The sequence below is a fragment of the Centruroides vittatus genome, unplaced genomic scaffold, assembly GCF_030686945.1.
Source record: "Centruroides vittatus isolate TY-2023 unplaced genomic scaffold, ASM3068694v2 scaffold_1519, whole genome shotgun sequence".
NCBI classification, from domain to species: Eukaryota; Metazoa; Arthropoda; class Arachnida; order Scorpiones; family Buthidae; genus Centruroides; species Centruroides vittatus.
The window spans coordinates 892,069-904,599 of record NW_027122682.1 but is presented as its reverse complement, the minus strand read 5'-3'; the positions used below and the strand labels follow the sequence as shown (position 1 = coordinate 904,599).

The 12,531-nt window shown below is 30.3% G+C and overlaps 1 protein-coding gene across 1 annotated transcript in view; it reads left to right on the top strand.

The window, feature by feature from the left end:
* Positions 1-12,531, top strand: part of DCP2 (decapping protein 2) — a 208,154-nt gene that overhangs the window by 127,904 nt on the left and 67,719 nt on the right. The window lies entirely within an intron of this gene.

Here is a 12,531-nt window from a genome sequence, read left to right as displayed (position 1 = left end):
GAAGTCTGCTAAACCGACAGTAGTAAATGATAGTAAGCCAAATGTTGTAGTAGCAGCAGATCTTTAAACCTGGCCCTGCACCAAAAATAGTTTTAGGATAAAATGCCGTTTACTCTTTTAGAAAAGGACACAGTCGACCTGTTTTATCTGAACCGGTGATAGATAGTACTTTATACATTATTGGAAATCTAGTTTTGTTCTATAGCTCGATATCAAAACCATACAGTCACCATTGTTGACATAGGTACACGTGTCTCTAGGAAGGAACAGCTGCAGACTCTACTGACTGTCCTTTGCTGAATAATGACAGGTTATCGACACTATCATAAATCGTCGTCTCAGAATTTATAACACCTGGAAGTACTGTATTGCATGGGAGGGGGGAAAAATGGCTCAATGAGATGTAGCAATCCTAGATACCTTTTAAAAAAGAATCTAATTTTTCGATATACGGATATCGATTTTTGTATAATCTCGTTACAATTTTTAAAGTTTTTTAACGTAAATTAATTTAATAATAATGTATTTTCAGCGCATATTTCGTTAATTTAACGTTCCAGTTTTGCAATAAAGCACCCCGTTCAGTTGATCTAACTGTGCTGATCTGGATGGATGAGCTTTCTTCAGCTGTAAAGGTTAAAAAATATTGGCCGAGAAACACCATTACCCAAGTGTTACGAATTATTCAGAACTTATACCTTCCAGCATCATTAATTATCAAGCATAAATTCTTTTTCGTATCCTATAATGTGCGATTTTATTTTTATTCACGTGTACGAAATTCTATTACCCAGTTTCATCCCAAATAAAAAATAAGTTGTACTGTACAGTAGTACATGCAACTGATGTTTTTAATGGTTAAAACATTGTACACCTTCAGCAATAACAGTCTTAAATTATTAGATAAGATTGTTCCAAATACAAAAATTTATGTTTATACACAGAAAAAAAAAGAGTAGCATTGACCAACAAAACGTTATATACCTCGAAGGTTGTGTCTATCTATAATGAGGTCGGAAATTATCTTAGTGATATTTTTGAAATTGCTTCGAACTTGGAATGTTCTTAGAAACGATGGCGTCAAACTTGACGTCATTCGCTGATAATTCAAACTTACTCTTTTTTTTTTTTTTTAACATGTAGTAAAGGAAGTTAAGCTAAGGGAATCGTTTCTTTTATCAATATCTTTTTAGTATATAAAAGAGGTTCACCTTGAATTTAATTCTGTCCATTTTTGATATAAGTCCCTCTTATTGTTGTTGATAAATAGACAATTTTATTGTTTGTAGATTTCATTACTATAATGTGTGTATTTTTGTAGTTTGGTCTTAAGTTTTTAGCTCCAAATTTTTACATTTACTGCTTCTAAAATGATTAAAAACAGTAATGAATTTCTTCTAAAAGATCTAAAATTTATTAGACAATTTTATCGTCCTCTTCCTTATTATATTGAAAGTATTTTTCGTTATATTTTCCTGATATATCTTTTTTTAGTTGTTAATAAGCTTATTAATTCTTCTAAAATTATATTAAGCGATTTTGCCTAAGAGATCCAAAATTTAAGTGTTTTAAGGACACAAAACTTTGTAATTTTAGAACAGTAAACACCTTAAGTGTATTATAAAATATACTTGAAAACTGAATTTTAGATAGAAGTTTAAAGGTCTAAAAACTACTTGACACATTTGACACAATATTATTATTGTTATTTTCTATAAAAATATTTAATTTTAGCCTTCACCTATATATTGACTATTGACTTAATAAAATGTATTATTATTATTATTATTATTATATTGCCTTTTCTATTTTTAATAGTGTTAGTGATACAGTATAGAATTTTTATCATAGTTTCGCAACTGTATACCGTACAGTACGTATATTTATAGTTTTGTAAGAGGTCTTTATAACAGCCTTTTATATGCATAATTTATAGAAAAATACATACATAAATCAATGCAATAAACAGGGAGTTATTAAAATTTTTGCTGGAATTCGGGGTGGAGTCACAGTTCTTTAAACTAAATAATAACCCACGCTTTGGGATCCGTGAAAAATTACTTAAAATGTCCTTCAAATTATTGATACATAAGTTAGTAGTCGATGATCTTTTTACGTGTTTTAATTCCGCTGAAGGTAGAATGGCTGGATGCTTGTTTTTAATCGTCGTTTCCTTAAACACGCGTAAGCCCTATATTCTAATTAAATGAAGAAAAAAGTATGCATACGACCCAGAAAAAAATTGGCCAAGTTCGCGTAGAATCAGAACATAGAGGGAAGAAAGAGAAAAAAAAAATGATGTGCCAAATGTCATCATATATATACAGAACAGTAGTGGAGAGGAAAAACTAGCGATTCATATTTGGTAATGGTTTATAGAGTAACTTGAGTATGGGCTTTGGGGAGTTTTAAATATAATTCTTTTTGTATTTAAGTTAAAAAATTATTGCCGCATGCTATATTTGATTTGAATAATAAAAAAGAAATTTACGTCTTTTAATTGTGGCTAATATAATAATGTCGATACAGATATGTAATTCTATTTCCGTTCTCACAGCCTTGCAACGTACACATATAGAGAGTAGCATCTGACCTAGTTTAGTGGCCTTGTCCTGATCTTTTAACTCTTCTTCAATATAATGCCTTCTATCTTAAAGGAATCTTCATCACGATACGGTAATTTGATCTTTTTAACTGTAAAAATCTGAGAAATTAAAAATATTCTATTACTACTAGTTATATGCTGCTTACACAAACGTCAGTTAACTACTCTCTCCCTTATGGACCTATGCGTTAATCTTAGGATTAAGAAGAAAAATCATTACCTGATATGTTTTAATAATTAATTTATCCCTTCTAACAGACATTACTACGCACAATATGAGGCTTTTATATTGGATTTTGGCCAAACAATTCGGGTATTCGTACTTACTTCGCCAGGTTTTCAAACGTTTCCAAATTCTATTTTTAAATCATTTTTACCTAGTAAATTGAAATTTCTCAAAAATTGAACTTATAATAAATAACTTCTATTTTTATTCTAGATTAAGATAAAATATTTTTAAATATATTCACAAGTTTATAAAAAGTCGTAATGTAGATGTAGTGTATATATAGTGAAGTAATGGTACTGAAGTAGAACCTGGCATTTTTTTTTACAAGCTGCAGAGACTATTAAAAAGTTATATTTTACTAATTAATGCGATTTTGTACCAGGTTTTTATTGATCCAGTTTGTTAGATTTTAATAATTAATTTCGTGACACTAAAAATTGCACCAGAATAATTTTTTTTTAATTCTGCTAAATAATTTATGCAGTTGATAAAGATGATGCTTGTAGTTCTGTATAAGAACCATCCTTACCACATAGTAAGTATCGTTTCTACATAATAATATATAGATTATATATATACAAATCTAAAGTAATTTAACCATTGTAAAGATTCAATTGTCTTATTTAAAATGAGATCCTTGTTCATCACAGAATGCTTTGACACACTTTCGATTCCAAATTTACTAGATGGACTACTGTAAGATTTTATCAAGTAATTTATTAGTGTACTGTTACAGATTTAATATATGTTTTACAGCAATATAAATCCTCTTAATACTTAATTGAAATAATACGAATACAGATTAAATTTACTGTAAAGTTACAGAATATTGACAGTCATTCGAGACCTAGGACATTAAAATATTAGTCATAAATTTAAGGGGGGAAAATATATATATATATATTCGCGGAAGAGACTTAGTAAAATAATAAAATAAAATAAAAAGGATAAAGCAAAACTTTTTAACAGGTTTATCAAGAGGACAGTTGTTCGACTAGATGTTACTGTATTTCCTACCACATCACGTACAATACAACCAGCTAAAGTTAAACACTAAAGCCTTGTCTAGTAAATAGAGAACATTTGTGTTTAATAATGCTGAAAAGTTTTCGTTTGTAGAATTTATCGACTCATAAAGATATAATTTTTCCTTTTTTCTTTTCTTTTTTTTTCTCTTATGCTAACCGCGTGCAAAATTTATTGACTCAGTAGTAGTTGTAGTAAACAGAGACTCACAATTACCTAGTTTTGTTATGTAAAGATACGGAAAAACATCGTTACGTCGGTTGTTAGCTGATATATTAGTATAACTATATAACATTTATTCAAATTTTGGAGGACAAGTACAGAATTCCGTGACGATTAAACTTAACCAGAATTAGTTTAACGTAACGTTTGAATAGAAGAGAATTGCCTTCATAGAAATATGCTTTTAAACAAATTAAAAATAAATGTTTTTTGTTTTAAAAAAATGTGAGGTTTCTACGAAACGTTTAGTTTATCTTAAATCATTTCCATGAATTTGATACATAACGTTTTTTACCTAGTTTAATTTTTTTTGTACTCACGAAGAAAATTACAAAAACCCAATTATTGTACACCTGTGTAACGGGATTAGGCGATTCAGACAGGTGTGCAGAAAAGTCAAACCCACGAATACACCCACAGTCCGATAATTGACCTTGCCCCGAGTTATCTTTCAACTTTTCCATTCACTTTAAACATATGCAAATAGAAAAGAAAGGGGGGGGAAATAAATAAGTGTTATTTTTAAAATAGCTTATTTTAAGCGTTTGTGTGTGTGTATTTATATAGAAAGTTACGCTCTCGATACGTGAAATTATTTTCTATTGTGTTAATTTACGTAATAAATTAATTAATTTCGTCTTCATTAAATCGGTAGAAGAGAGCGTGTGTTTACCTAAGAGAAGCGATAATTTCTATAGGGTCGACAGTTGCTTAAACTACGAAAATAGTCATCAAACGAGTTAAATATCTGGCAGAAAAAGAAAAACTAATTTTTAATCAAATATAATAATGCGGGTGAACTTATTTCTTAGTACTCTGGTGTCATTGTCTTATTGTATACTTCTACTCTACTAACTTATGATTACATAATGTTAACTTTATTATAGAAGTAATTGACCCATTGATTTTGAAATATGTATATTATTATCGTCAATTGTTTCGTGAATATTATTTTTCGTCTAATTGCCGAAAATAAAGAAAGAAAAAATTGTATAAGGAAACTCCGATGGAGTCTTTTTCTAATAAAAATTTCAGTTCTTCTTTTATTTTCTTGTCTTCGTGTTGGTCTTCTTTACAAGACTTCCTTTGTTACCAGTATTGTTACAATAGTCTCCTTTGGCATTACACGCGTAAGTTTATACATATTATACATGTTTACTTATTAATTAGTAAGCACAATTGCCGAAGTTTTTTTAATAAAAATTGAAGTTCCTTCGTGTCTTCATATTGGCCTCCATTACAATATTTATAAGAGTCTTCTTAAAAATTATAACTATATTAGTAAGTTTATACACATTGTATAAGCTTTATAATATAGTAAAAATGATAAAATAAATAAATTATTATAGATAAATTTTGTATATGGAAGATACAAGTATATACAGTGATGGGCATCCGCACAGGGGTTCTTGCCCCTCCCTGGGATCGAGCGAAATTGATTGAGATATGTGGCCTTACACCAGTGCAGGATTTACGTATAAGCTACACAAGCTATAGCTTAGGGCCCCCAAAAAATTGTCCGAACGAGCAATTGTCATATATACTTAAATATACTGCAGCGTTATTTGTCCCAATGCCACACGTCCGGAACTCTTCACCCAATTTTAAGTTAAAGATTTATTATTTCACTATCTATATACTTCTTAATTGTATTTCAGTTTAACCCTCTAGGTATCCGAAAATCATATTTGACACTGACATGTAATATCTGGACTTATAAAGGGCCCCATATCTCAAATAGCTCATGGCCTTATCAAGTCTAAATCCGGCCCTGCCTCACACCCTGGATCATGGGACACTGACACCACAATATACTTGTGAAAACATTAAACATTAAAAACATTATATAAATTATTATTTTCAGTAAAATAAGCGTAAAAAATGAATCGATCTCCCGTATAAACACGTTGTCAACGTTTGTTTATTTTAACTCTCCATAAGTTAATATTGATCCATTAACTGTAAAAATCTTGCATCCAACTGGGAATGGTTGAAAACCTTGGTCTACACGATTCATGTTTAATGTATATTTATGTGATCTATATCTCTAAATATATTTAAATATGTAAAGATTGTTAAGGTATATTTAATAGGGGTTTTAAGGTAAAAGAAAAGACAGTTTAAATATTTATTACGATAAACTTGAATAGAAGTCGGTTTGAAAATGCCAGCTTTAAATGGAATTCTCTTCGGTTTAATCATAATTATTTAAATAAATTGCTGTGAGATTCCCCTACTGTTTGTTTCTGTCCTCTAATATTCCTTAATAATTCTTTTTTTTTACCCTAAAATTCCCTATAACATCGACAAAATTGCATAGTTTTATCCTAATTACGATAATAAAAGAACACAGCATATTTTATTATTTAAGTACTTTGACTGTTAGTAATTCTTTGAGATAAGCGTAATTAATAAAAATCTATGAATCATGCCTCACTTTAGCGTTTATTTCCCCCCATATAACGCTTAGCAACAAGCAGACGTATTTGTTAACGATATATTTTAACAGTTTTACAATAGGGCATTTCAGTTTGGATCCGTAATTATAATTTCTCAACCGGTTATTATATTGCTTAAATGGATGTCGACCACCGAAAATTTGAAGGCAATTATGGAAAAATATCAAATAATTTCGCATATTTCTCAATAAAAATATTTAATTATTTCTATACAATTTCATAATATTTATTTTTTTATTTTTTAAATAATGTTTTCGGAATGTTCTGCAACATTAAATCTTATTTATTAACGTCGCCGTGTCTCTAAAAACAATTAATGTCATCGAACTTTCAAATATTTTCCCAATAGACTAACAGCATAAAAATTGTATTGCTGGAAGGTATAATTTGTATCGCCACTTTTACAGAAAATATAATGAAATACTTTAGGGAATTAACTTTCCCTATTCTTATTAAATAAATTAAAACTACAACAATGGAAACCTCTTTATACTATCGTATTCCCTTACACGGATTTCCACCGATAAGTATTGTGGAAAATAACAATTAATTTTTATAAATTAAAACGCGAATTAAATTCAAAATAACACCACAGATGTATAAATTTAATAACAAATTAAAACGTTCTACTCAATTAATCTCGTCGAAGTTTATGTACTGTAACTCGGCGTAATTAATTGTATTTTGCAATCTACGATAATTGAAATTATTCAATAAGTTCTGCGTTTATATACAAAATAACATTTTAATTAATTCACAAAATATGTTTGAATACTTTGTATCGGTTACGTTTTATTTTATGACGTTTAATTAACTCGTTTCGGTGTGCCCTATCTTGTCAATTGCCATGCAGCTGACAGGTTACTATAGTACATTCGCCTCTACGCGATTACAAGCAATCATGTGGAACATGTGCCATTCTACTGAAGCTACATTAAACAATACTTATTAGAGTAAAAGTGTAATCGATATCGCTTATAAATAATTGAATGGGTTTTTTTAATTTCTAACGGTGTTATCCAGCAGTTTCACTTTGAAGAAGAAAGAAAACTAACTTATTAGTGATATATTCTAAAGGTGTATTTAATAAATTATTAGCTCTCTGTAAATATCGTGTGCATTCATTTACATGAACCCATGTGCCATTCGTATGAATGAATACGAAATTCATGTAAATGAATTCACCTGATACTTATGAATAAGTAAAAGATGAAGGAAGCGTACAGAATCTATAACAATTGGAGTAAATTTATGTATATTATGAATGTATTTTACAGGAATAATAATATACCAGCCTACAAATACTCCTCCTTTACCACCACACAAGAGTTTCCTTTATCTCTACGTAGTCTTTATTTTACCATTCAAAATGTCTACATAACAACAAAAGTACAATATTTATGTACAGTATTATGATTATGTTTTGTAAGAATGATAAAATATCAGTCTTACAAGGGGTTGTTTTAATTACTCTTTACATAAGGAAGTCCTCCTCTTACCACAAGTCTTCGTTACGAAATTCTACGTAACAACAATGTACACAATATGTAACAATAGAAGTAGATTTATCTGCAATATTATAAAACTATTTTGCAAGGGAGATAATATATCAGCCTGCAAGAAATTGCTTAAAAAGAAATTGCTAGACTAGCAGAAAAAGTTCAAAAGTTAACGTAACTCAAAATAGATTCTCCAATGTAAAAATATTTCTTTATGGTTAGTTAAAGCATAAAAACAAAAAGAAAATGGATGCAACTAATATTGCCAAGCTCTAATTTTCCTTCCATTAAAGTAAAAATATCGAACTTTCGTGTTTTTTTTAAAGATTTTTATGGAGTTAATTTTTATCAGAGAGCCCACCCGCCTGCAGTTACTCGGTGGTGGTATAGTTGTCCATCCATTAGTATATAAGATCTATTTAGGAGAGAAAATAGAGAAATTATTATTGATTATTCAATACGGCAAGAGTTCATTCCCATCGTCGCATTTTAGTCTGGAGTTTTTTGGTGTGGCACTTGGCTTCCAGCCACGAATTATAAAAGAGACAGATGGTCAACCCAACGGAATTCACGTGACCTAGTGACATGTTGCGCTCCTAAAGTCAACTAAAGCATGTTACCGGCGTCGTCGAGCACAAAATGTCGCAATTGGTTAAATTTGAAATACGTCATCAAAATACTATTCTGTTCGTTTTAATAACCTTACGATATGCTCTGTCATTCGATAAGTTATGAAATTCTTTTATTGTTCTGAATGAAAAATTAATTTTAATCGTTCTTCGAAATCTCTATGATATTTAAATATATTTTACAATAATAAGAAATTTAATTAGGCGATTCAAAAAGTCGTGTGTGAATCGCCTCTTCATGCAGTCGATTCTTCGTAAACAATGTTGTTGCTCTTTGCTGTTCTTTATTTTTCTAGTGAACTTGTTATAGTGAGTGAGTAAGCGCCGTCCTCTGTGAAAAATACTACGAGAATACACGGTACAAGGCGGCTCAGAAGTGTAACCGTGTAAATCTTCCTCAAACTATTGTGAAGAGTTATAACGTTATGTATCAAGAAAAATTCATTTTGTAAAGTTTAGCCCGCTCTTATTCAAATTATAATCTTCTTAATAGACTTTTGGGCCACTCTATATACATCAATTAATCAATCATTTTATTTTAATCATTCTGATGTATCAATGCTATAAGTCCGTATTAAAGTCTAATCCTGAAAATTTAATACAAATTAATTTGTGTCTGTTCGATTTTCTGTCATGATATCAATTTTTCAACGAAGAAAATCATTACTGTGCCTATCACGCCGTCAAAGAAATTGTATACCTTAACATTTAACATTAATGTATTTAATTATATTACGAAATTTCAAAATTTTATTGCATGAACCTCTGCAATCAATTATAAACTGGGTACCATACCATTTGGGGACCCCAGAATGGTATGAATCTGTCAAAATTTGATTTTTAACTATCCGTTACGCATCTTATACTTGTATTTATTTATTTGTTTGGGAAAAAAATCAATTATTTTCAATTTGAAAAGTGTCACTACATTTTTTTCTCGATTAAACAATGGTTAAAAAGCTCATTTGAAAGCCGTAGACAAACGTCAATTTTACTTTTCCAACCGTTATATATAAAGAGGGAAAGTATGGCGATTGGCCAAAAAATGACCCCCCCCCAAGATTCTGTTTGTGTGGGGGGCACGATTTTGTTCACTTAACTTTCTCTTGTTCCTTTTGTCGACATTTTCAGAAATTCTGAAGGAAAGTTTGTGTATTTGGGGTATTCACGCTATTAAATTTTGGTGGTTAAAGGTCGAGGAGTGGTATGTAGAAGGGGTCGTCCTGTCCTATCTGGAATGGGGTCGGACTTCATGTTATACAATTTTTTTATATATAAAACTCGTCTCTATCTTAAAAATAAGCTTTTTGTTACACTAATAACAATTAATAATATAAAAGTTGTATTTTTAATAAAATCTCATAACAGATGGCACCACACACAATTTTAAATCTAGCCGGGAAAGTTACTCAACTCGTTGCTTAAATTTTTTTTCTTACGTTGTGAAGTTCCACTGCGTATAAAAAATGAGTAAAACTGTCAGAATTCCGAAAATATAAATATTTCTACGTGAAAACTCGACAAATAAAATGTATTTAAAATCCTTCCATTCAATAAATTGTTTGATTTTAACGTGAAAAATTAAAGTAATTATGTAAATCTATTTATTAATAAGACCTTTTCGACGGACCGAATGAAGTCATCAGTTCAGTATTCTGAATTATTAACTGTGATAATCATTTAATTTAATGCGAATGATTTGTTTTAATGGCAAGTTTAAATTCTCAGTTGCCGTTGGAAATTGATGCTTTACATCTCCGTTAAAATTAACGCTTCTTGTTAATTTAACGGCTGTTTTAATCATAGATTAAAAATAATAGTGTTGCTGTATTATGTCAAATAAAATACCAGATAAAATAATAGTTTTTTCTGTTGATTATTACTATAAGACTCCGTTATATTTATCGAGCCGTTTATACAATTAAACATATGAGTATGTGTGTAATATCTATTGTAATAGTTTAAAGTACAGTATGCTACTGTACTTTAAACTATTCATTCTAAAATGAAATTTAATTTAATATTCTAATTTATGTAAAGTTCTTCAATATTTTCGCAATTGTCTATCAGTAATTAACTAAATACACGACATGTGGATGAATAATTAAATACAGTTTATTTGGCTTTAATTTTTACGACTTTCTTTTATTTTCGTTTTGGCCCTTTAACCTCTTTTCCAATATGAAGTAACTGTGAGTAGCCAGTGAGGAGGAAGAAGGGAGGAGTCGGACAGAAATCGAACTCAGGCTCTCCCGGTAGAAACATGTTTACTTCCAAGCCACCACCCGAATGGCTTGATGACGTGTTCCAAATCCATAGTAATACTGTACTTTCAATTGTTGTAAGCCATTGCAGAAGTTAGTGATGTGTGTTACAATCGATAGTGTCTAGTTTTACCAGAATATAAAGTTACTAAAGTACAATAGGCATTAACTTTCATACACTTCAAATCTGATTAAAATCATCGTAACCGATTTTTAGTGACAGTCCAATTCGTTAGATATTTTCATTTGGAAATAAAATAAAGTTCGTGATAGATGGTAAATAACACCCGGGGAACAACATAAAGACAAATGTTTCCGCTCATGAGCGTCCGTAGAGGAAGAAAACGGGGCACTTGCCCCTCCCTGGGATCGAGTAAATAATTATACTGCTGGCCATTAAAATTGCTACACACCATGAAGGTGGCACCCAACAAACGCGAAATTTGCATGAAAAGTACAACGTGATGGGTGCTCTGTACCTCAAAATTACTTGTCAATTTACTCGTGTCTTCCCGTTATACTGCATGTGTACAATAAATACGATTCTACTATTTGCTTTCCTTCCTGGTGTAGCAATTTTAATGGTCAGCAGTGTATAATCGTACGGTAAAAGTGATTGAGATATGTAACCTTATACCCCTCGACCAGGGACTCTTTGATACAATACTGTATTCTATATTCTACTTGTATAAATTCCCCAAAAAATTAAACAATTAAACAAAAATTTATTGATGTAATTACTCGTTTCCAAGCTTCCCCCCACTGGAAAATTTTCTGCCAACACCCATGTTTCCACTGATATATTTAATTATTGATATAAATATATCTTTTAACCAAATTCGCCAAATTGAAATATATGTAGCATAATATAGCCTGTTTTTTATATAAAAGATCCATCTGGAACAGAACCTTATATTTGGACCCGAAGCCAAAGGTAAGTTCAAGATTATGAGCAAAGTACATCCAAACTACCGGAGCTGTCAATTTGCAAATCAGACATTCCACGAATTGATTTCAATTTATTTGGCACATACCGTCTATAAAGAATTGTATATCCTATCGATTTCTTCACTGGGATATTCTGTCTTGTCTACTCTTTCGTTTCTCCCTATCCATCAATCACCATCACTCCGAATTTTCTCTCAATTTAATTTACATTCCGAACAAATTCATAAATTTTTCAAAAGCAGGTTTCCATGCGAGAGAAAATTATAAAGTGATGATGATTAAAAGATTCATCATTCTTTTTGAATTAAAAATAATGTAAACATGAGAAGAGCAAAGTTCACATAAGACAAACTAGTTTGGCGACTTTCTTTTTTCACCGAAAACTGCAAATTCTAATCTTTTAAATCAGAAACTTTTCGCTGTTAGACATTATAAATGTAAAATGGATCTTCACGGTAAACGTTAAATACAAACTTTAGGACCTTATAAAGCAATAATTGCTACAAATAATACTGATTTACATCACCGTCTAACATCATACAAAAATATATATCGAGAAAGAATTAATCAGTTTTATTTAACCCCTTCTTATCGCATGTGACTTTTTTCAAATACAGATGAAACAGCATGGATTCTGCTATATCTCAGGA